The following is a 26,825-nucleotide window of genomic DNA, read 5'->3' as shown; positions in this document are numbered from 1 at the left end:
TTCTCCCCCAGAGCAGGAAGATCAGCTGCCTCTCCTGCTGCCACCGGACTCCTGCTATCTTCGGGCGTCCGAACTTCCTGTCGGGGAGGGGGGGGAGCGGAAGCGCAGCGCACAACGTCCGCCTCCCCCCCCCAGCAGGAAGATCGGCGGACCATAAGGCCCGACGCCCGAAGATAGCAGGAGGCCGGTGGCAGCAGGAGAGGCAGCTGATCTTCCTGCTTTGGGGGAGAAAGCGGAAGCTGTGCGCGGCGCTTCCGCTCCCCCAAACAGGAAGTTCGGCGGGCCGTTTGGTCCGAAGATAGCAGGAGAACGGGTGGCAGCAGGAGAGGCAGCTGATCTTCCTGCATTGGGGGGAGGAAGCGGAAGCTGTGCGTGGCGCTTCCGCTCCCCCCCCCGAACAGGAAGACCGGTTGGCCATACGGCCGCAGCAGCGCTGCCCCATGTGTGCCGTGATGGCGCGCGAGGCGTGGGTTCTCTTGTTCGCTGTCGCGGGGATGGGATCCCGCGACAGCCTTGCAGTTCCGGTGCCAGTTGGGTGGGCCTGGGTCTAAGTTGGGTGGGCACCTGCCCACCCAGGCCCACCCGTGGCTACGCCACTGCTACAGTATGCTGCCCTGGATCATCAACGGTCCATTTGAAAACAGCCACAAATTGAACCAGTTCTCTCAACAAGGAGTCTGAGCGTTCCCACAGGGGGGAAGCCCAGGGCAGGGCTTTCCCTTCAAGGCGAGACAGGATAAATGTGACCTTAATTAAGTCATCCTAGAAGACAGAAGGCTGCAGAGCGAATTACATGTAGCACTGGTTTATGAACCCTCTGCAAAGCTTGGAGTCGCCATTGAAACATGGAGGCGCTGGAAGTGCCAACAAGGCACATGGTGAAGATGGGGGTGGTGATGTTCTTCGCACAGGTAATTATCGCAAAATGCGATAAATACTATATTAGCATAAAACACGCCCCTTTTGCTATCGCATGCGGTACTTACTGCATTTTGATAAATCCAGGCCTAAGGTAGAGAGTCCATCAAGCTAGGTTGAGAGACCCTTGCCCAAATCTCATCTTTGGGTGAGTTTCCTCACTCCGAAGGCCAGCAAATCTTCACAAGAGACCACTGTTCTGTTCGTACGTCTCATGTAGAATGTGAAAGCGGCCCCTAACCCCCTACACTCTTACCTAATCCCCACCTCGAGTTACTAGGTGGGCCTATCCTAGGGATACAAATACCTATCTACGGGACAGGCTATTATGGCCAGGCTCTCTCTCTCATATATATTTTACTTTCAGAAATTAGCGCCTATCCAAAGGTAGGTGTTAATTTCTCATGGCACTGGGAAAGTGTAGCAATATTCTCGGAGGTCCCAAAAGTTTACGTTTTGTCAGCGTAGGCTCTCAAATTTGGCATATCATCTACACCAGTGCTTCTCAACCTTTTCCCATCATGACACACCTGACAGACCACGCTCACATGTGTGACACACTGCTCATTACAATTCACAGCGGAAATAAAAAATAAAGGTCCAATATTATTTTTATTGTTAAGAATGACCCAAGGAAAAGATACATATTCTGTCTAAACAGAAATTGCATAAATAGTAAACCTCCCATACCAAAACAGCACCAATTTCCAGCACTTAAACAGTAACCACCTTAGCTAAGAAAAGGCACCACTGAAAATATTATACCAGGCCTTAAGACACCAATACATCTCCTATTAGGAAAACGGACCAAGTCAGGCTGCTATAGAGCCCTACACAGAAACTACATGCTAGCAGAAAACCTCACCTGAATCACATGTGCTGATCCTCACGTAACAAAGAATAAAGAGACCAAAACGCATAACTAGAAGCATGCAGTCAAAAACTGAATTGGAAACCACAACAAGCCAGAGTCTCTGTATGCAGTGTTACAAAGGAAAAAAAGAAACATCACCCATCCTTATTAGGGATGTGCATTCGTTTGCAATGAAATAGGAAATAAAGACGTATTTCCTATTTTGTTGCATTTTGGGGTGCCTGACGAACCGATAGGAAAACCCACAAAATTTCGTGTGGTTTTCTTATAGTTCCTTGGGGGGGGGGGGAGAAAGTGCACATAAAAAAAACAACCCAAACCCACCCCAACCCTTCAAATTCAATTAACTACAACCCCCACCCTCTCGATCCCCCCCAAAAAAAACTTTCCAAAAGTCCCTGGTGATCCAGCGGGGGTCTCAGGAGCGATCTCCCCCTCTCAGGCTGTCAACTGCTACTAATCAAAATGGCACCGGTAGCCCTTAGCCCTTACCATGTGACAGGGGCTATCGATGCCATTGGCCATCCTCTGTCACATGGTAGGAGCAATGGACGAACGGTGCCATCTTAAAAAATGGTGCGGGCCATCCATTGCTCCTACCATGTGGCAGGGGCCGACCAATGGCACTGATAGCCCCTGTCACATGGTAAGAGCACAGAGCTACCGGTGCCATTTTGATTAGTGGTAGCCGACGGCCCGAGAGAGGGAGATTGCTCCCGAGACCCCCACTGGACCACCAGGTATTTTTGGCAAGTTTTTTTGGGGGGACGGTAGGGTGGGGGGATTGTAGGTAATTGAATTTGAAGGATTGGGGTGGGGTTTTTTTTTCAGGGAAGCCGAAAAAAAGTGGCCCAAACCGCAGGAAAACAAAATTTCCGACGGCAGGCCGATAACAAAGGCCCAACCAAATCTCTAATCCTTATAAAACAAATCAAGAAATATAAAATCAGTAGCAGTAAAACCATACTAACAAAAAGAACAGATTGTTTCAAAACAGCTGATGAATGGAATACCCAATAATTAAAAACTCATCAAAAATGTATAGATACCAGTAAAATATTTCAAATAGCAGACACAAAGACCCAGTATTGAAAAATAATAAGGATACAAAAATTTTTTTGCTCTGCATGCCTGGGAACGTTTGATATCCAGGTGCCCTGAGATTGTTTTGAATTAGTAGGAGGAGGGATGGTTTGTTTGCAACTTTCTCCTCTCTCTCTCACTCACACTGGCTCTCAATCGCTCACATATTCACATGCTTTTTCTCTCTCACTTATTTAGGCTCTTAATTATACATTTACACACATGCTGTCTATCTTTTCTCACTCACACACACAGGCTTTCAATCACACACATACATACTAGGGATGTGCAGAGCAAAATTTTATGCTCATATTTTTTATGTCCGAAAGGGGGTCCCACTTGCGGCCAATATGGACATAAAAAAAATCCAATGAGTTGGGTATATGTACATATGTGCAAAAAAAAAATTTAAACCCCCTCACCCTCCTTAATCCCCCCCCCAGACTTACCACAACTCCCTGGTGATCGAGCGAGGAGTGAGGACGTCATTTCTGCAATCCTTGGCGAGAAGCATGTGACGTCGGTGGCACGTCGAGTGACGCGGCGTCACGTGATTCCCGGCTCGTTCGCGCCGGACGGCTCGTTCGGCCCAAAAAGAACTTTTGGCCAGCTTGAGGGGGTCAGGAGGCCCCCCCAAGCTGGCCAAAAGTTCCGGGAATCACGTGCCGGCCAAAAGTGCCGGGAATCACGTGACGCCGCGTCTGAGTGACGCGGCGCCACGTGATTCCCGGCTCGTTCGCGCCGGACGGCTCGTTCGGCCCAAAAAGAACTTTTGGCCAGCTTGGGGGGGTCAGGAGGCCCCCCCAAGCTGGCCAAAAGTTCTTTTTGGGCCGAACGAGCCGTCCGGCGCGAACGAGCCGGGAATCACGTGACGCCAGCGTCACTCGACGTGCCGCCGACGTCACATGCTTCTCGCCAAGGATTGCAGAAATGGCGTCCTCACTCCTCGCTCCATCACCAGGGAGTTGTGGTAAGTCGGGGGGGGGGGGATTAAGGAGGGTGAGGGGGTTTATATTTTTATTTTGGCTCAACAATCGCGATTTCCCACATATCGAACATATCTATGTTCGATATGTGGGAAATCCGATCGTTTATGTCGAATCAATTTTTTAAGTAAAAAAAAAATATGAGTTGCGTTTTACTAATGCGGTCAATCCGAATGCACACCCCTAATACATACTGTCTTTTACATGATTACAAACATGCTCCCTCTCTTTCTCTCATTTACACACAGGCTCTCAATCACATACCCACATGCTCACTCACATAAACCAGCTCTTATTCACACACATACTCTCTTTCACATATACAGGCATAATCATTCACATACATGCTACCTCACTCAAACACACATACATAGGATCTCAAGCACACATACTTGCTCATTCACTCACTCTCCCCTCCCCCGAACTAGCAGCAGCAGCAGCCTCCTCCCAACCCTAAAGGCAGCAGCAACCTCCTTCATTTTCAGCCCTTGCAGAGAAAGGACTCCCATCGGCTGCAAGGGTTGACGTTGTTCCTCATTTTACTCCGAGCTTAGCTGCTTATCCTTCAGGCCGCACCTCTCTTCTTTTCTTTGGGCTGATGCTGCCCACGCTAGCATGGTCTCTTCTTTCCGTGCATGCACCTGCTGCTCACCACTTCCTCTTCTGGGCGCGGGAAGAAAAGAGCATGCCAGTGCTGCTGATTCCAGCTGTCCTGCTGCATTCCACTCAGGCTATCAGCATTTTAAGCCCGGGCAGAGGACCTATTTTGCTTGGGTAGGAGGAGCAACTGGGTCAGCAGGGGACTGGGAAGTGTGGCGACACACCTGCATGTTCTTGGTGACACACTGGTTGAGAACCACTGATCTACACCTTGGTGGTATACGCCAATTGCACTGAGATGAACTCTAATGAAGTTGGTCTTCAAGTCAGCCTCAGATAGGTGTAGGAGGTAGCCAAGTAATTTTTGTGTGGGGCAGAAGAATGGATCTAGGGCATTCTGCTCATCCTACACAGAAAACCTCCTCTGCTTCAGTCCATACTGGAAGGTTTCAGGAAGCCTCCAGAACCCAAGACACATCCTCAGAGAAATCAAGCCACTGCAAAATTAACCTCTCCACATCCAATATCCAGCCTGCCTGGATATTGTGTGGTGAGATCTGGGGAAGTCCCCAGACTGATCGGTCTCCAGATGGACAACTCCCAAAGGAGTTGAAACCAGATCTGTCTCTGCCAATGAGGGGCTGTGAGGATCATAGTCCCTTAGTCCTCACAAAGCTTCAATAGAGACTTTTTCACCATAGAATTAGAGGATACATGCACAGAAGACCCTTGCCTCAATGGTGGGCAAAGGCATCTGAGGCTGACTCACCATCTGACCTGTACAGGGATCAGAACTGAGTCACCTTCCTGTTGCATGGGGATGCAAACAAATCCACATCTGGGTTTCCCCAGAGGTGGAAGATCCAGTTCACTACTCCCTGGTCCAGAGCCTACTCATGGGGTTTGAAGGCACAACTCTATCTGTCCGCTATCACACTCTCCATACCAGACAGATACATGGCCCTGAGTACCATCCCATGGGACAGGCCCTAGGACCAGAGCTGGACTGCTTCCTGACATAGGAGGTATGACCCTGTGCTTCCCTGCTTGTTGACATACTAGATCACTACTTGGTTGTCTGTTTGGATCAGGACAATTTTGTTGGACAGCTGATCTCTGACAGCCCACAGTGTGGTACTGCCAGGAATGTGAAAATGTATACTTTGCTTCCGGTTTAGGTATTGGGGGATCAGGGGGGAGGGTCCTGGGAGTGACTGAGGGGGAGAAACTCCAATCATATAGGGACTGTGGGTGGCTGGATCACAAGTGTATTTAAAAAAAAATGGACAGGGGAAGGGGGCTTGAACTCTTAGCCCTGGGATCTTTATGGAACATTTGGGAGGTTGGAGATTGGGAGATGCAAGGCCCAATAGGACCATATGAAATTTTTTATGGGAAGATGAGGACTGGGCCACAGGCTCTTTAATATCAATATTAAGAGAAAAAAACAGCACTACTTCTCACAAGGCTGGATAACCTAAAAACCTAAATAGCTAATGAAACAATTGAGGTAGGAATCATTATTGTCTACCATGGAACAATGAGTAGAGCTAAATTCTCCACGTAAACCTGCTGTGGTAACAATGGACTCCCTATGGGAATTGATGGCCCATTAAAATTTAGCCCTTTAAAGTTGTATGAATCAGATATCTCAAATTTCTTCTAGATTGCAAATAGTAACTCAGAATCACGATAAAAGAATTAAGGAACTGTCAGATAAAATGCAACTGCTTGAAACTCAAATGAAAGAGATGCAGAGAGTTCAATCGGTTACTATTCAGGACTGTGTTACCTTAAATAAAAAAACAGAGTTACTAGAGAACGGGCTGAGAAGACTTAATCTAAAGCTGTTAACTTTCCCAAAATAATGGGAGAGCAACCAAGACTAACTCTGCGAAGATATCTGAATGAAATATTAAAGATTCCCTTTGAAAGTATTCCATCATTCAAGAAGGTTTATTTTCTGCCTTTCACTCGGTCGAGAGAAGGGATGATTCAAAACCAAATGTATTTGGGAAACCTAACTGACTTTTTAGAATCTTCTGCAGTAGAGATCATCGAGAGAGCAACCTTATTGATTTCCTTCATCTATGAACAGGACATGGGTGTGATAATGAAGAACTATTTCCAAAATACGGGGAAAACATTTATGGGCCAATTTGTCCAGATCTTCCCCGATCTGGCAAGAAGCACACAGGAGAGGAGGAAGGGTTTCCTGACACTTCGACAGGAAGACAGAGAGATGGGGGCTACATACCAGCTTAGATACCCCTGTAAATGTATCATCAAATATAGTAGTAATACATATTTGTTAACTCCTGAACAACTGAAAGTGTGGCTCAATTCCCATAGAATGGTGAGGATAACATCTTCGCCTATTGAAGGTCCAGTAACCTAGTATTTGTAAAAAGGATATTATGAATGCAAGCTAAAGCCATTTTCTTTATGATTAGTATGTAAAATATAAAGAACAATCATGCTTCCTTAATTTCTATGTATCCACCCCCCACATTCAATAATTGGGGACTAGAGAAAGAACTGTTTTCTTGATTATTCGTTTATTATGGATCAAATATGATGTTTTTCTTTTCTTTTCTGTACAAAGATGGAAATGCTTTGTAATTATTAAAAACTCAATTAAAAAAAACCAACCTAAATGGCAGTATTCAAACATAGCCAGTTAGTAGAGATGTGAATCGTGTCCTCAATCGTCTTAACGATCGATTTCGGCTGGGAGGGGGAGGGAATCGTATTGTTGCCATTTGGGGGGGTAAAATATCGTGAAAAATCGTGAAAAATCGTAAAAAATCGAAAAAACGTAAAATCGCAAAACTGACACATTAAAACCCCCTAAAACCCACCCCCGACCCTTTAAATTAAATCCCCCACCCTCCCGAACCCCCCCCCCCAAATGACTTAAATAACCTGCGGGTCCAGCGGCGGTCCGGAACGGCAGCGGTCCGGAACGGGCTCCTGCTACTGAATCTTGTTGTCTTCAGCCGGCGCCATTTTCCAAAATGGCGCCGAAAAATGGCGGCGGCCATAGACGAACACGATTGGACGGCAGGAGGTCCTTCCGGACCCCCGCTGGACTTTTGGCAAGTCTTGTGGGGGTCAGGAGGCCCCCCCCAAGCTGGCCAAAAGTTCCTGGAGGTCCAGCGGGGGTCAGGGAGCGATTTCCCGCCGCGAATCGTTTTCGTACGGAAAATGGCGCCGGCAGGAGATCGACTGCAGGAGGTCATTCAGTGAGGCGCCGGAACCCTCGCTGATGGACCTCCTGCAGTCGATCTCCTGCCGGCGCCATTTTCCGTACGAAAACGATTCGCGGCGGGAAATCGCTCCCTGACCCCCGCTGGACCTCCAGGAACTTTTGGCCAGCTTGGGGGGGGGCCTCCTGACCCCCACAAGACTTGCCAAAAGTCCAGCGGGGGTCCGGAAGGACCTCCTGCCATCCAATCGTGTTCGTCTATGGCCGCCGCCATTTTTCGGACCCGCCGCGAATCGATTTCGTACGGAAAATGGCGCCGGCAGGAGATCGACTGCAGGAGGTCGTTCAGCGAGGCGCCGGAACCCTTGCTGAACGACCTCCTGCAGTCGATCTCCTGCCGGCGCCATTTTCCGTATGAAAACGATTCGCGGCGGGAAATCGCTCCCTGACCCCCGCTGCACCTCCAGGAACTTTTGGCCAGCTTGGGGGGGGCCTCCTGACCCCCACAAGACTTGCCAAAAGTCCAGCGGGGGTCCAGAAGGACCTCCTGCCGTCCAATCGTGTTCGTCTATGGCCGCCGCCATTTTTCGGCGCCATTTTGGAAAATGGCGCCGGCTGAAGACAACAAGATTCAGTAGCAGGAGCCCGTTCCGGACCGCTGCCGTTCCGGACCGCCGCTGGACCCGCAGGTTATTTAAGTCATTTGGGGGGGGTTCGGGAGGGTGGGGGATTTAATTTAAAGGGTCGGGGGTGGGTTTTAGGGGGTTTTAGTGTGCCGGCTCACGATTCTAACGATTTATAACGATAAATCGTTAGAATCTCTATTGTATTGTGTTCCATAACGGTTTAAGACGATATTAAAATTATCGGACGATAATTTTAATCGTCCTAAAACGATTCACATCCCTACCAGTTAGGTTTTTAAATTATCTGGCTACATGCAGTAGATAATTTTAAGAAAGTATATCCTAAATATACAGGACAAGTTATCCAGTCAACTTTAGCCAGATAACTTGTCAACTAATCAGCTTACTGAATATAGCCAGGTGGGTTTAAACTTATCGGGACAAACTTATGTTATGGTACAAACAAAATATCAATGCATAAATATGGGGGCACTTTTCAGAGGGATTACCTGTCGGTTTAGCTCCAGAGAAGTAGCTTTAAAAATGTCTCTTTTATCTATTTATTTATTTATTTATTTATTTTGTTTTATATACCGGCAACCGTTTGCACATTGTGCCGGTTTACAGATAACTTACAACCAAGGATATATAGGCAAAGCCTTTACATGGAACATTGTGTAACATAAACGAAGTAACATAGTAAATAATTAAAAGGGAATATACAATAAATAAGTAAATAAGGAGGGGGAGGGGTGGGGGTATACGAGAGAAAGGATAATGGGGGGGGGAATGGTGAGTGGATAAATAAGGAGAAGTTATGTACAGGGGTACAAGGAACAATTGATGTGTACACAGGTTATATACAGGGGTAAAAAGGAACAATTAGTGTGTACGCAGGTTATATACAAAATTGTGTAAGCACAGAATGACAATGGTAGAGGTGGGAAAATGTATACGGTTGTGCTGAGTGGCAATTTTTTAGGTTTGTAGTTCCTTAGGGGGGGTGGGTGTAGGGTGTAGGTCCTGGGGTGGGGAGTTGGCGAGGGATGATGTTTGGGTTAGGGTGTTAGTAGGAAATGATGATGATTGGGGGTAGGCTTGGAGAAAGAGCCAGGTTTTGAGTTTCTTTTTGAAAGTTGGTGTGGAGGTTTCTGTGCGTAGGTCAAGGGGCATGGAGTTCCACAGGGAAGGGCCTGCCAGGGAGAGGGCCCTATTAGTGGTGGAGATGAGTCTTGTCGATTTTATGGAGGGGGAAATAAGGGTTCCACGGAGAGAGGAGCGAGTGGGTCTGGTGGAGGTGCGAGGGGAGAAAGGTGGGTTTAGCCAGTTGAAATGTTCGTTAATAATACTTTTGTGGATGAGGGTAAGGGTTTTGTAAATAATTCTACAGAGAAATAGGGCAGTACTGGGGTGTCAGGATTAGATTGCGACTTGAGTATGTTTGTATTTCCCAACCCTCCCTTCCTTCTCTCACCTACCCCTAGCTCATCCTTTATTTTATAGGTAGATGTCAATTTCACACTTCAAATTTTTTTTTAAAAAATCAGTCTTTTAACTTGAACTCAGAAATTCCCCATACCGTATCAAGAGTTTGATCATTCCCTTATAGTTCACTATCAGATATATACTGAATACACTAATACATTTAAAGGGCACTAATCGTACGCAATCCTACACCCATAGCAACCTAAAACTTAACTAGGAACTAAACATACCCTTTATCATTTTGGTTGCCCTTCCATGGTGGAAAGAGGATAACCAATGGGATAGTGCTATACCAGGGTACAAACTGTAACACAATGATAGAGAGGAGCATCTTGGTGGCAGAGTGGTGCTTTATGTTTGGGATGGCATAGAGTCCAACAGGATAAAGATCCTGCATGAGACTAAATGTACAAGCAAATCTTTATGGGTAGAAATCCTTTGTGTGCTCAGGAAGAGAATAGTGATAGGAGTATACTTCCGTCCACCTGGCCAAACTGGTGAGACAGACAGTGAAATGCTAAGAGAAATTAGGGAAGCTAACCAAACTGATAGTGCAGTAATAATGGGAGATTTCAATTAACCCAATATTGACTGGGTAAGTGAAACATCAGGGTATTCTAGAGAGAAAAAGATCCTGGATGGAATAAAAGTTTTAGGGAGCAATTGGTTCAGGAGCTGACGAGAGAGGGAGCAATTTTAGATCTAATTCTCAGTGGAGTGCAGGAAGGGGGGCAGTATGTAAATCCTCAGCACCAGTGCTAAACTTTTAAAAGGGAAACTTTGACAAAATGAGAAAAATAGAAAAAAACTGAAAGGTGCAGCTACAAAGGTAAAAAGTGTGCAATAGGCATGGACATTGTTAAAATATACCATCCTAGAAGCAAGGACCAGATGTATTCCATGTATTAAGAAATGTGGAAGGAAGGCAAAATGATTACCAGCCTGGTTAAAATGTGAGGTAAAAGAGGCTATTTTAGCCAAAAAAATCTTCATTAAAAAATTGGAGAAGTATCCATCAGAAGAAAACAAGATAAAGCATAAGCATTCACAAGTTAAATGTAAGACATTGATAAGGCAGGCTAAGAGAAAATTTGAAAAGGAGTTGGCTATAGAGGCAAAAACTCACAATAAAAATGTTTTTAAATGTGTCAGAAGCTGAAATCTTGCAAGGGAGTCTGTTGGACTGTTGGATGATCAAGGGGTTAAAAGAGCACTTAAAGATAAGTCCATCATGGAAACCAGAGAAGGTTTTCATGGGTGATGATTCAGATCAACTGCACAAATTACAGTGAACCTGGAAGATGTGGTAGGCCTGATTGACAAACTGAAGAGTAGTAAATCACCTGGACTGGATGGTATACACCCCAGGGTTCTGAAAGAACTAAAAAATGAAATTTCAGACCTATTTGTAAAATTTGTATCCTATCATTAAAATCATCTGATGCACCTGAAGATTGGAAGATGGCCACTGTAACCCCGATATTGAAAAAGGGATACAGGGTGAACCTGGAAACTATAGACCGGTGAGCCTGACTTCAGTGCCAGGAAAAATCATGGAAACAGTTATAAAGAATAAAATCACAAAACATTTAGATAGATATGGTTTGATGGGACACAGCCAGCATGGATTTACCCAAGGAAAGTCTTACCTCACAAAACTCCTATAATTTTTTGAAGGGATGAATAAACATGTGGACAAAGATGGATTTTCAGAAGGAATTTGACAAAGTCCCACATGAGAGGCTTCTAAGAAAACTAAAAAGTTATGGGGCAGGTCAGAAGGTATTGTCCTTTTGTGGTTAGTAAATTGGTTAAAAGACAGGAAACAAAACAAAGTAGGATTCAATGATCAGTTTTCACAGTGGAAAAAGGTAAATAATGGAGTGCCTCAGGGATCTCTACTTGGACTGGTGCTTTTTAATATATTTATAAATGATCTTAAAAAGGGTACAATGAGTGAGGTGATTAAATTTGTGGATGACACAAAATTATGCAAAGTAGTTAAATTTCAAGCAGATTGTGATGAATTGCAGGAGGATGCAAGGCTGGAAGATTGGGCTTCCAAATGGCAGCTAACATTTAATGTGGACAAGTGCAAAGTGATGCATATAGTGAAAAAAAAACCTTGGGTGTAGTTACACAATGTTAGGTTCTGTCTTAGGAGTTACCACCCAGAAAAGGGATCTAGGTGTCATAGTGGATAATACACTGAAATCGTCAGCCCAGAGTGCTGTGTCAAAGTTGACAACCGGAAGTAATGAAATAGTGTGTCACTGGCTGGGAGAGACAGAATCTCGATTTTAAACTACAAAGAACATGCATGGATTTACAAACTTCAATCTTTGGAACCATCAGGGCTCAACAACAAGATTGAATGGTTCTCTTTAATATGAGATACTCCCGCTGCATTACTAAGATATCTCAGTAGATTGTTTGCGAACGGCTCTCCCAGCCAGTGATGCGCTATTTCATTACTTCCAGTTGTCAACTTTGACAGCCGGAGGGATTCCCTTAAAAATGGCGCTCTTTTCAGCATCTTAGCACCAGTACAGGGCTCCACACCTCTTCTGTGCTGGTAGCCGTCTGCACCCCAAATTGTAAGTATTCGCAGTGCACTCTGAAAAACTGAATTTTTCCCGCTGATATTGACACAAGATTATGCTTTTTTTGCTTACAGTAGGAGCACTAGCTAACCGCACCGCTTCACATTTTCTGTCAGCAGATGGCTCACCGTTCCTGGCACTTCAACTCCGCAAGTATGTGTCTCTCCCATATCATAGTAGCCATACCTTTTAGTTGTTAACACAACATTTAAAGGACACTCTCATTTTTTCTATATTGTGTAGACCATTTACCTATTGACCACCACACTCAACGCTGTGTCCTTGAAGAAGGGGTTACATGCTCCGAAACTTCGCGATGTCGGACGGCGGTATTAATCAACAAAAGTGGATTTAAAGATAAGTGCAAGGATAACCTCCTCGGAAGAATCACACAATTCTACCCAGTCACCTAATGATTACAAGGCCTTTTTTATTCACAAGGGCTTATCAGCACGATAACCAATTCATTTGGTATCGTATGAAGGTTGCTAATTTCTTAATAGAGATATCCTACCTAGCAAGTTTCATATATATTGCCTCATTAAACAGAATCATTAAGAAGGTAGATATTGATTCATTTTGCTTATGTACATAATGGTTCATGATGGCAATAAAGAGGAATATAAACAGTAATTATGTCCTTAGTAACTAGGGTATTAGTTAACCCTTTTGCCATGTCAGAGGGAGCTGATAGGTCTTCAAATCATTCATCTCCAGACTAGGTTTATTGCAAAAATCTCTGGAGCAAAACCTTGCAATTACTGTGTTTTTCAGTATGTTTAAAGGTATTGTAAAAATTAAATTCATACACACCTGCTACGGTGAGTAATGCTGTTTTTGTTCAACACTTTCCAGTTGCACACAGATGGTTTCTCTGTAAGAAATGTATCTTTGTCAGAATAATTTCCATTTGACTTCCAGGCTGCCTGTGAATTTCATTATCCATGGGACATTTTAGATGTTCCATTTTCCTGATGTCTTCTGTATCTCGCTGATTTTCTTTTCATTACTTCTCTTTCTGCATTCTGCACAAATCACTCTTAATACCATGCTGTTTGGTTCAGAGAAGGGATCTTCAATAAAGCTATGGGCATTACACAAATTGATTAGAGAGCTGATTGCATCAAGCACCAAAGCGTCTTCAACTAACTAATAACAAATGAAATAAAAACACCCTGATCGGTATTAGACCAGGCTATTCTGTAAATCGAGGGTTAATTTTTAAGGTATTTCTGCAGTGCTTTACCTGCAGAATAGGCTTGTTCTACAGATGCCAACCCAATATGCAGATACATTTATGCACAGATGACCTGAATGTGCATAACTTTACCCGGACTGAGCAGAGGTGCTCCCTGGGGATTGAATTGGGGAAGGTTTGGACTTATGCACATATATTGCAGTTTTTAATTTTGCACATAAATCTCCTCAAATTTTGTGCATACATATTTAAAGGTATAATTATGAGCAGGTAATTGTGACAGGATACATTTCAAAGCAATCATGCCAGCATAAGTGGACTTTGAAAATTGGTGTAATGTATGTTACGTCCAACCTTTTTTTTGCAAGCTGTTATGAACTTACCCCCACACTGATTCATTGAAGGGACATTACCAATAGCACTCAATTGCTCTGATGTTTGAAAATTGGTCCTTTCAGAAATGTCTTGTGTGATTGACTAGGTATTGAAGACAGAGTTCATAAATGGGTCAACTTTCAAAAAGGACTCAATGCGTCTATAGATACTGAAGGTTTAGGAGAGACATTGGCTCAAAAGGAGAGAGAGTGAATGTCGATCATAGAAACACTACCCCTACCCCCTCGGCCCCCAGGTCCAAGAGAAAAGATGCAATAAGCACAGGCCCTTAAAAGAAAGAAGATTTGGTGCAGGTTCAAGGACCACCTGGCTAGGGCCCAAAATGAAAGCAAAGTCTGTTCATGCCTGGGAATCCCATCCTCAGAGCCTGGGAGGAGCCTGAAATCTGCCGGCTCAAGAATCTTCTCTCTGGGTATAGAGGGAGAGACTAGATACTGGCAAAATGTTTACAGAAAGTCACCTTCATGATTTTTCACATCGTTATCACTTAAAATGCAAAAGATAAACTATATATAGATTTACTACTTTTTTCTTCATTTGCTTTCTGATATAAAAAGGATTTCAGTCCTGCAGAAGCTGAAAAAAATGTATCAAATTCAGAGGGAATCATTGTGAAATATAGTGAGATATATATATATATGTGATGAAACTAAAAAATAACTCATACAACTGTTCCTTGTAAAAAATAAAAAAAAAGCTTGAAAACAAATATTATGCATATTTTGTACCCAAAAGAGTTTATTAAATCATGAGTGAGTTGGAACTGGTAAATAAAGGATAGTCATGCATCTTTCCCAATAGTAGTAAGAACAGGGGACACACCATCAAACTAACAGCAGATTTAAAACAATTTGGAGAATATTTTCTTTTTACTGAAACCACAACTGAGCTGTGGAATTAGGTTTCTAGCATAGAGGGGTTCAAAGTATTTTGACTGGTTCCTGGAGGAAAAGACCATAAACCATTGTTAACCAGGCTCAATGGATCTTTGGCCTGACTTAAGTCTGGCATATCTCTTATGGTCTTGTGAAGTGGTGTTAAAGAAAGCACTTCAGATAAAGAAAAACATATAAAATGATACACATTTACGCATCTGGCAAGCATTAATTCAATGTTTCTGCATTTAAGGCTGACAATTCTTGTTTTTGGTAGTATGAAAGCTAGAATTTGATATGTAACTTCTTAATACCAGCTATACTTTGGTTTCTGACACTAATTGTCAATGAATGCCTTCACTATATTGTGCTTTGATCATGACAGACACATGCCATACACTGCTCTCCACAAATCTTTTGGCAGAATGATTGCTAATTTACTCAAACCACATAACCAAGGGCACCCATGTAAGTTCTAGTTCAGGGGATATCCCCAGTACCTAGAAAGACATACCAACACTGAATGCAATTTCAGGTTGACATATTTTATTGTCACAAGCAGAGTGTGTGTCACATGACCAAATAATAACAAGGAAGCAAATGTCAAACCCTAAGGAACCAGCAACTACTTTACGGCATGTGCAAAATATACAGGGTAAGGCTAGTGCAGGGATTTCAAAATGAAAACCCAGTGAATAGTTTTGGCCCAAGTATTGGCCCAAGGTCCTAACTCTGCCTTGGGCCAATACTTTTCAGAGTGAGAAAAAGTCTGGGCTCTGTAAAACAGTTTGCTTCATTTTATGTATATTAGGGTGGGGAAGATGCAGGAATAGTGGTAGCACTAGGCACACGAGGCCTGTTTCCTGAGTCTCTTCCTCAGTACCCCAAGTCTTTGCAAATTCCACCATTAGCAAAACAAAAGAAGACTTCCTGCTATTATGCCTGCATTACAATGGAGCAAGCAGAGGAAAAAGCCCTGTGGGACCCCTGACATTTCTCTTGCAGCTAGAGAACGAAAAGGCCCTGTTAAAATGCCAGTTTTACGCCTGGAGGTGGTGGAGAAAGAGGACCTTTGGGGCAAAAATGTTTCTCCTGCTACCAAAGAGGTTCTACTGGAATACCTTAATTCCCCCTAGAGTCAATGGAGGATGAGACCCTGTAGAGACGAGAGCATTTCTCTTGCAAGCCAGCAGCAGAAGAGGCCATGCTAGAATGCCTGGCCATAGAGTGTTATAAAACCCAGCCGTGGCAAGCCGCGAACGGCACTTACCCCCATCCCTAGGGGCCGGTCGGACCGCCGGCACTAGGCATCCCCGCGGGACTTCTCAGCGGCAGCATTCGCTGCAAGTCCAAGATGGCCGCGGTCTCTCTCCCCGCGCGGCTTAGCTCCGCCCCCTGACTTCAGCTAGGGCCGCGCGGGCGGCTCTGGTCCCAGATTTAAAGGAACACTCACCGGATATGAGCTGGTTCCTTCCTGCGGTTCCCTATTGGCTGGGGACTATTTAAGCAAGGTCTGGACCTCCAGTCCTTGCCTTGTCTTCTTGGCTCCTGCGTTTGTTTTGTTCCTGGTTCCTGTTTGTCCTCCTGAGCTGTTTCCTGGTCCGGCTGACGTTCCTTCTGGTTCCTTGATTCCTGGCGTGGCTGCGGACTTCTCTGGCTTCTGACCCCTGGACTGGCTGCGGACTTTTCTGGCTTCTGACCCCTGGATTGGCTGCGGACCTCTCTGGCTTCTGACCCCTGGACTGGCTGCGGACTTCTCTGGCTTCTGACCCCTGGATTGGCTGCGGACCTCTCTGGCTTTTTGACCCCTGGACTGGCTGCGGATCACCCTGGTTCACGACTTCTGGATTGGACTTCTTCACGAGATCCGCGGGGTTTGCTCCTCGACCTGCTGGAGGCGCCAGCATCTGGATTACACGACCTGCAGGAGGCGCCTGCGTCCAGATCTTACCCTTTCCATCTGCAACCCCGAGAATCAGCCTCACCTAACGACGGTGGTCTACTCGATCATCGTCGAACCAAGGGTCCACCACTCGGTTCATAACAGTAAGACAAGGCCATGGACCCGGCGGAGGCCTCTGCTCTGCGGGCCATTCCCGGCCTGGCTCAGAAGATCATGGAGCAACAGGGTATGCTCGAAGCCATGGCCGCCTCCATGGAGCGGCTCAACGCTCGACTAGATGCGGTGGTAGCCAGCCAGCCCAGTGCATCAACCATGGCTCCACCGGTTGCTCCTGCTCCATTTTCAACGTCCAGCAGCCTTCGTCCAGTCCTTCCACTTCCAGCACCACCACGATACGCCGGAGATCCCCGTCTCTGTCTGGGATTTTTGGACCAATGTACTATGCATTTCCGGCTACAATCACCCTTCTTTCCAGATGACGCCACTAAAATTACCTTCATTCTATCCCTGTTGGAAGGCAAAGCCCTCACATGGGCCTCTCCTTTATGGCAACGTTCTGACCCGGTATTACAGAACTACCTCCAATTTATTGAACTATTCCGCACTACTTTCGAAGAACCCGGAAAACAAGCCGCTGCCGCCACGGATTTACTACACCTCCGTCAAGGCGGACGTTCCCTCACGGATTACAACATTGATTTTCACACTCTAGCCAATGAACTCCACTGGGAAGAGAGAGTTCTTCGGACCATATATCTTGAAGGACTTTCTGCCAAGATCAAGGACGAACTGGCTGCCCGAGAACTCCCGTCCTCCTTAAATGGCACCATCGAACTGGCCACCAGGATCGATCGCAGATTGCAAGAACGAGCACGAGAGGGCGGCAACTGGAGGAGACGGTCTACTTTTTCTCAGATCTCTCCAACCCCCAATCCTCCGCCTCAAGGAGCCCATCCCAGTGAGGGTTCCAGGGACGAACCCATGCAGCTCGGAAGAGGCCCGCTGTCTACAGAGGAACGCTTGAGACGGCGCAGATCGGGGCTTTGCTTGTACTGTGGAGGCTCTGGACATCGTTTAGCTAACTGCCCTATTCGTCCGGGAAACTTCAAAGCCTAGGGACTTTGGGGGGTGTTTCCCTGGGTCAGTTTTCTCCACAACCCCCACTCACATTACCAATCACTCTCCATATGAACGAACATGAATTCTCCACGCTGGCGCTAGTAGACTCAGGAGCCGGAGGAAATTTCATTTTACAAGCACTGGTGGATAAGCTCCACGTTCCAGTTCGACTCTGCCTGCAACCTCTAATCATTTCTTCCATCCACGGGGAACCATTACCCGGCAGAATCACGCATCAGACGGAACCCCTGAATTGTTTTATTGCACCAGACCATTCTGAACAAATTACTTTCTATGTCATCAACAAAGCCATTCACCCTGTGGTACTGGGCATACCTTGGCTGCAGCGCCATAACCCCCAGTTTGATTGGACTTCCTTACGCCTGACACAGTGGGGTCCCGAATGTTCTGGGACCTGTTTCAAGGACTCCGGTTCCACTTCCAATTATGTCTGCACCTCGCCTTTGGGAGAATTACCCTCTTCATATCACCAATTTGCAGATGTTTTCTCTAAGAAGGCGGCTGATGCGTTGCCGCCTCATCGGGCGTTTGACTGCACTATCAAGTTGATTCCAGGTTCTATACCCCCGCGAGGACGAGTCTACCCTTTATCTGCTACTGAGACTCGAGCTATGACCGAATATATTCGGGACAATCTGCAAAAAGGATTTATTCGACGATCCACGTCGCCCGCGGGGGCTGGATTTTTTTTTGTGGAAAAGAAAGATGGGACATTACGCCCTTGCATCGACTACCGAGGACTTAATGCTATTACTATCAAGGATCGTTATCCTTTGCCTCTTATTGCTGAATTGTTTGATCGTCTGCAAGGAGCTCAAATCTTTTCTAAACTTGATCTGCGTGGTGCATACAATTTAGTACGTATTCAAGAAGGGGATGAGTGGAAGACTGCGTTCAACACCAGAGATGGACATTATGAGTACTTGGTAATGCCGTTTGGTTTAACTAACGCACCTGCAGTGTTTCAGAATTTTATTAATGAAATCTTTAGGGACCTGTTATATACTTGCGTTGTGGTATATCTTGATGATATTTTGATTTTTTCTAAGGACTTACTTACTCATCGTCAACACGTGCTACAAGTACTACAAAGACTCCGGGACCATCAGTTGTACGCTAAACTGGAGAAATGTATTTTCGAAACAGAGTCTTTGCCGTTCCTGGGATACGTTATTTCTAAACACGGGTTTCAAATGGATCCAACTAAACTAAAAAGTATACAAGAATGGACTCAACCGAAGGGGCTAAAAGCCTTGCAGAGATTTCTTGGTTTTGCGAACTACTACCGACATTTTATTAAGGACTTTTCCAAGCTATCTGCGCCCCTCACTGCACTCACTCGTAAAGGGGCTAATATCACTACTTGGCCCACGGCGGCCGAAGAAGCATTTCAGGCCCTTAAGGACTCCTTTTTACGACAGCCCTGTCTTCGCCACCCGGACCCAAGTCGCGCATTTACAGTTGAAGTTGATGCATCCACCGAAGGTGTAGGAGCAATATTAAGTCAGACCACTGTCAAGGGTACATCTCATCCCTGCTCCTATTTTTCAAAGAAGTTCTCTCCCGCGGAGCGCAACTATGCTATTGGCGACAAAGAATTATTAGCCATCAAACTCGCATTGGAAGAATGGCGACAGTGGCTGGAGGGGGCCCAGCATAAAATCACCATCTTCACTGATCATAAGAATCTGATTTACCTACAACAAGCCCAGCGACTTAACCCACGGCAAGCCCGCTGGGCTTTATTTTTTTCCCGTTTTGATTTTGAGCTCCGGTATCGACCTGCCAGTAAGAATATCAAAGCGGATGCACTATCTCGGTCCTTTGTCTGTGAGGATGGCGAAGAGGTGTTACAGACCGTCATTGATCCTGCCCGTATCATTCTGGCACCTACTGTTCCAGTTCCGATAGGAAAGACGGTGGTTCCCAGCCGACTCCGTAACAGGGTTTTGAAGTGAGGACATGATTCCCAATTCGCTGGACATCCTGGACGCAAGAGGACACAGGACCTCCTTCAGTGCTTCTATTGGTGGCCGGGGATGTACAAAGACATTCGGGCATACGTGGACTCGTGTCCCGTTTGTGCCCAACATAAGACTCCAGTGGGAAGGCCGTGGGGACGGCTACAACCCTTGCCGGCACCATCCAAGCCTTGGACGCATATCTCTACCGATTTTGTGGTTGATTTACCTGCTTCTGAAGGACACACAGTGATTTGGGTAGTAATTGACCGCTTCTCTAAAATGGCTCATTTTACGCCCCTGCCCGCTCTTCCCTCTGCTCCTCGGTTGGCTCAACTGTTTATGTCCCATATCTTCCGCCTTCATGGACTGCCGTCCCACATTTCCTCCGATAGAGGTTCCCAGTTCACGGCCCGGTATTGGCGGAGCCTTTGTGCCAAATTTCAGGTTTCCTTGGACTTCACGACCGCCTTCCATCCGCAAGCCAATGGCCAAGTTGAGCGGACTAATCGTACTCTCAAGCAGTTTCTGCGTGCGTATGTCAATTCTAGGCAGGATGACTGGGCGGCTTTGCTGCCCTGGGCGGAGTTTTCCCATAACTACCATCGGTGTACCTCAACCGGCTCCTCCCCGTTTCAAGTTGTGTTTGGCTACCAACCTACTCCTCCGGTGCCTCTCCCTCTGGCAGTACCCTCGCCGGCGGCTCAGCTTACTGCCACTCAGTTCCAGCAATTATGGGTGCACACTCGCCGCATGCTCCGCAAAGCGGCTCTTCTGGCTAAGAAGTTTGCTGACCGGCATCGGAGGCCGGCGCCTCAGTTTCATCCGGGCGACAGGGTATGGCTGAGCACCAGGAACATTCGTTTGCGAGTCCCTTCGATGAGATTGGCTCCCCGGTATATTGGTCCTTTTTCCGTGGCCAAGCAGATCGGTCCCGTCACTTATCGACTGCATCTGCCCACCTCTCTGCGCATTCACAATGTTTTCCATGTCTCTTTACTGAAACCTCTGCTCCTCAACTGGCCATCTCGGAAGGCTCCTGTCTCTTCGCCCATTCAGCTGGAGGACGACCCTACCTATCAAGTCCGTGAGGTTCTCGATGTTCGGCGACGAGGACGTCGTTGGGAGTATCTCTTGGCATGGGAAGGTTTTGGGCCTGAGGAGAACTCCTGGGAGCCCGCTACTAATATTCTTGACAAGGGTCTTCTCCAGACGTTTCACACCAACCATCCGGAGAAACCCAAGCCTTCTAGGGGGAGGCCTAAAGGAGGGGGTACTGTTATAAAACCCAGCCGTGGCAAGCCGCGAACGGCACTTACCCCCATCCCTAGGGGCCGGTCGGACCGCCGGCACTAGGCATCCCCGCGGGACTTCTCAGCGGCAGCATTCGCTGCAAGTCCAAGATGGCCGCGGTCTCTCTCCCCGCGCGGCTTAGCTCCGCCCCCTGACTTCAGCTAGGGCCGCGCGGGCGGCTCTGGTCCCAGATTTAAAGGAACACTCACCGGATATGAGCTGGTTCCTTCCTGCGGTTCCCTATTGGCTGGGGACTATTTAAGCAAGGTCTGGACCTCCAGTCCTTGCCTTGTCTTCTTGGCTCCTGCGTTTGTTTTGTTCCTGGTTCCTGTTTGTCCTCCTGAGCTGTTTCCTGGTCCGGCTGACGTTCCTTCTGGTTCCTTGATTCCTGGCGTGGCTGCGGACTTCTCTGGCTTCTGACCCCTGGACTGGCTGCGGACTTTTCTGGCTTCTGACCCCTGGATTGGCTGCGGACCTCTCTGGCTTCTGACCCCTGGACTGGCTGCGGACTTCTCTGGCTTCTGACCCCTGGATTGGCTGCGGACCTCTCTGGCTTTTTGACCCCTGGACTGGCTGCGGATCACCCTGGTTCACGACTTCTGGATTGGACTTCTTCACGAGATCCGCGGGGTTTGCTCCTCGACCTGCTGGAGGCGCCAGCATCTGGATTACACGACCTGCAGGAGGCGCCTGCGTCCAGATCTTACCCTTTCCATCTGCAACCCCGAGAATCAGCCTCACCTAACGACGGTGGTCTACTCGATCATCGTCGAACCAAGGGTCCACCACTCGGTTCATAACATAGAGAAGGTAGAGGAAGAGATTCTTTGTGGCCACCAGTGTTTCTGCTGCAGCCAGTTGAAGAAGAGGGGGAGAGGACAGGAGGGAGCATGCGTGACAGCCTGTGTGTTTGTGTGAGAGTGAGAGAGCCTTTTGTGTTAGAGAAAGAGAAAGTGTCTCTTACATATGACAGGGCAAAGGTAGCGCCATATGGCCATATGGCCATATTGCCGTACGGCAAAATGGCGCAGGCCGTACAGCCTGCGCCATTTTTCATTTCGGCAACACGATTCGAGTGCAGGAGGTCGTTCCCGGACCCCCGCTGGACTTTTGGCAAGTCTTGTGGGGGTCAGGAGGCCCCCCCAAGCTGGCCAAAAGTTCCTGGGGGTCCAGCGGGGGTCCGGGAGCGATCTTCTACGCTCATGACATCGGGGACAGGAACCAAAATGGCGCCGGCGCTACCTTTGCCCTGTCATATGACAGGGCAAAGGTAGCGCCGGCGCCATTTTCTATCAACGCACTCGTGGCCCGAGAGTGGAAGATCACAACGGGACCCCCCCACTGGACCCCAGGTAATTTAAGACATTTTGGGGGGGTTCAGGAGGGTGGGGGATTTATTTTAAAGGGTCGGGGTGGGTTTTAGGGATGTTTTAGTGTGCCGGTTTTCCCGCCCTCCCCCGATTTACGATTTACACGATATTTTAAAAAACAAAACCGCGACGATCCGATTCCCTCCCCCCCCCAGCCGAAATCGATCGTTAAGACGATCGATCACACGATACACATCTCTATTGAATTACACAATGCTACTGAGGAATACTAATGTGTTGCTGTTATACTGAGGTGACACCAGAACCGGAATTTGAATATTATTTTTCTCTGGTGGGAGGTAAGAGAAAGTGTCATACTTCTGCTCTGCAGCCTTTGTTGAAGAAGCACCTGTGATTGCTGGGTATTGTAGAACTCTAGGTGCAGAGTTTATATTGGGATACTAGCCTATTCTTTATAGAACCCAGACTTCACTCCCATAGAGAACTTTATTGATTGAAGCTATTAAATAATTTTAGTGGTAGGTTTATGAGATGATTCAAACGGCCAGGAGTTTGTTTGTTGTATGGATGGTCTACTGACATATATGCTCACCACTTTGCAACAATGCTGCAAAATGTTTGTAGTGGTGCTTCCTGCTTTATGTGCAGGGGGCTTCCTGTCTCTCCATGGACTATTTGAAAAGAGGCAAGAGTGGGAGAGAGCCATGGGACTCCTTGCCACAGGTCATAGGATGACTTCCTGATAACAGCTGTATGGGAACGCAGAGGAGAGATCATTTAAAAGTAATATTTAAAAGTGTAATGTTCAATTGTTTGTTTTTACAGGATTGTTCTGGGAGGGAGGGAAGCTGTTGTTTATGATTGAGTTGATTAATTATCAAAATCCCAGGGGGGGGGGGTGGTTAAGGGACCCTGGACTTTTAAGGTATCTAGTAATGTCTCTGAGAGGAGGCAATTTCAAACAACCCTATCTAGCCTCATTAATCTATTTTAATGTGGCTAGATCCATGTATTTATATACAGTGCTATATATATCTGCTAGTGTAATATACATGACTAATAGTAGCAATTTGAAAAATTGTTCCTTAAAAGAGAATTAAACTGGTTAGAATGGAGCAGAACATGCATGTTCAAATATCAAACATTGACAGCTTTGCTTTGAAACTCAGGCCTTGAAATCCCAGCAATGCGAGAACATCAGACTGATGTGGCAACATAGATTTGAACAGTCCAAGTACAAGAAAGATGTGAAGCAAACTGGACAGAAATGCAAGTTTACTGCAGGCCTAGGAACTTGCTGCAGCAAACAGGACAGAAAGGCAGGTAATCCACAGTCCACCAAGAAGTCACTGAGGCAATACTATTTACTTCTTGCCTTTCTGTGAGTTTTCCTTTAGGCTCAGAAAATATCTCATGGCCCAAGAGCTCACATCCCCCTAGAGCAAGTGACCGCACCCTTGCAATCACAACAGCTAGGAGAAGAGCATTAATATACCTGCAGGTGGGTGACATCATCTTCCAGTGACTTCAAAGTTTCCCACCAATGCGTGCATATTATGTGTGTACCTGTGCATGAACGCACCTATAGCATGTATTGGCAGTGTCTAGAATTGTGCATGTAGCACTGGCAGTTTCTCCCGACCAGGGGCGGATTGTGGGAAAGTAGTGGCCTGGGGGATTTTTCTCCATACTGGCCCATGGATACCCAATTACACATACAATATAATTTAATTTACATATATATTCACCAGTGGTGGATTGCAGGAAAATATAGGCCTGGGGGATTTTTTCAAAACCAGCCCGTGAGGTAACTGATGCACTCATGTACTTTCCCTGCAGCACATGTGTCAACAGGTCCCAAAAGCATGCCATGTTAATTCTGGAACCTGATGGAATTGAGCTAAACTATCTCCAAAATAAACGTCTTGTGAGGTAAAAATATTACTTACAACATGTATATTATACTTGTATGGAGTGCTGAAAAACCCTACAAAAAAGTAAAAAAGATCCTTGGAATTAGTATTAGGTCTATTGTAATGTGTGTTGGATATGGGCATTGCCCTCAGAAAGCCACAAGTAAACTCGATTATAATTTCAATATAATAAATCTTCATATCAAAACTGCAATAACTGCCAGCACTCAAACACTAACAACCCTACTTATGAAAAGGCAACACTGTGATCATTACACCAGACCCTAATGTTGCGACCTTCGGTCCTCGACGGCTTCTCCCCACCTACCTTACTCTTCTTTCGGCTCCTCCCGCTCACCTCGGACTACTGGTTGCTGCGGCGTCTGTCTGCCGACTTCTCCGGCGTCCCCGGACTGACTGATGCTGCTTCCCGCCATGCTTCCAAGGTACCATAGGGCGCGTGCACGCGCATGCTGCCCTCATTTTTATTTCCTCATTGGCGCGAACCTCAGGGGCATCCCCCTGAGATGACGTCATGCTGCCTGGATATTTAGGCCTACAACCTTTGCTATCTAATCGAGTTAGCAACGGAACCTTATGGACTCCTTACCGGAACTCTAAGGATGGGATTCGCTCTCCGTACCAAAGCTACTCTGCCACTCCAGCGTTTTCTGGAACTCTTACTGCTAATGGGGTACCCGCTCCTCGGGGGCCTCTTCTGCTTCTTTCAGGTGCTATCAGGAAACCGGTACTCGCTCCTCGAGGGCCAATGTTCAATGAGTCGATGCCTGCATCTACTACCCTTTCTACTTGGAAGAGTTCCCTACAGTTTACATCTGTGAATACAACTACCATCTATTCCACAGTACTGTTTCCTTGGAACCAGGTACTCGCTCCTCGAGGGCCTGCCCTCTGTTCCAATGCCAGACCTCTCGTCTAGTGGAATCGCTGTGTGAGTACAATACCATCAAGTCTCCCTGCTCTAAGGGATCAGGTACTCGCTCCTCGAGGGCCTGCTCTCCCTGTCTCGGAGCTTCTCCTAATTCTACCTGGGACTCTGTATGTTTCTCACTGTGTACTCATAATTCTCAGTCTCTTTCCACTACAGCATAGCCAAGCAGAGGATCCGCTGTTCCAGCGTCCTGTGGGATACTCACCCAGCCGGGCTCAATATCTACTACTCACTACTGCCACCTCTGGTGGTTTCCAAAACTGTTTAAATAAAGATTCAATCTGTATTTGTGTGTCCAGAGTCTAGCCTGACACCATGGTCCCTCACGGGGCAGCTGCCACAGTGTCCAAGGATCCACCCAAACATCAATAACCATAACACCTAAAAAGCCAATACACCCACTATTAGGAAAACAGAAAAAGTCAAGCTGCTACAGATCCCTACACAGAACCTCCACACTAGCAGAATACATCAACTCAGTCACAGATGCAAAATACAAACAGACCCTCACAAAAATGCAAACTAAAGTAACCATAAAGCATTCAGACAAAAACTGAACTGTTAACTGCAACAGGCCAGACTATTATGCAGTGCAACAATGGACAAACAGAAATATTACAATACCTGAAAAAACCTGAAAAACATCAAAATCAGTAAATATAAATGATCAATAGAAGTAAAGCCATACTATTAAAAAGAATATTTCACCCACACATGCCCTCACAGAGACATACATATACACACACACACACACACACACACACACACACACACACATATATATGCTCTCACTCATTCACTTCCTCCCCCCTCCTCAGTAGAAGTACAGCAGCAGCCTCCTCTTTCAGACCCCATGGCAGATGACCTCTTCATTTTTCTTGAAGCCATGAGGGCTGATGCTGCTCTGTTTTCTGTAGGGGGGGGGGAGGGAGGTGACGCTGTTGATTTTCCTCTGGCCCTTGATGCCTCTTCCTGCGACGGCCCAGGGAATGCACTTGCGTGGAGGTGGAGGTTGAGGCGGGAGGGCTGTTACTTCTGCTTCTTGGACGCCGTGCAAACTTGGAGCCAATGCCGCCTCTAACTGCAACAGCTGGCACTTTTCTTTTTCCTGCATGGCCTCTTCTTATTCCCGCCCACATGGACCCACCACTTCCTCTTCCGGGCTATGTGGTCAGGAAGGAGGAGTCATACGATCGCCGCCCCCAGACTGGTGGCGCATCGACCCTGCATGCCAATCTCTCTTCACGCCGCGGCAGGATGGGCTTTTCCGTGGCTCACAGGTCTTCTTCAAGCACAGCAGAACGAGCTGTGACGCAGCCCACAAGCCTCACTTCAAGCACGGCTTCATCTGCTGTGCCACAACTTTGTAGATATATTTTCGGGCCGCAGCAGCCCTTCTCGTTTTCTTTGGTGGTAATCCTTGTTTAAAAAAAAAAACCACATGATGGGAGTGACCGGCCCACCGGGGGAAGCCCGATCC

The sequence above is a fragment of the Rhinatrema bivittatum genome, chromosome 3 (assembly GCF_901001135.1).
Source record: "Rhinatrema bivittatum chromosome 3, aRhiBiv1.1, whole genome shotgun sequence".
NCBI lineage: Eukaryota > Metazoa > Chordata > Amphibia > Gymnophiona > Rhinatrematidae > Rhinatrema > Rhinatrema bivittatum.
The sequence above is the reverse complement of the archived record's forward strand: the minus strand, read 5'-3'. Positions refer to the sequence as shown.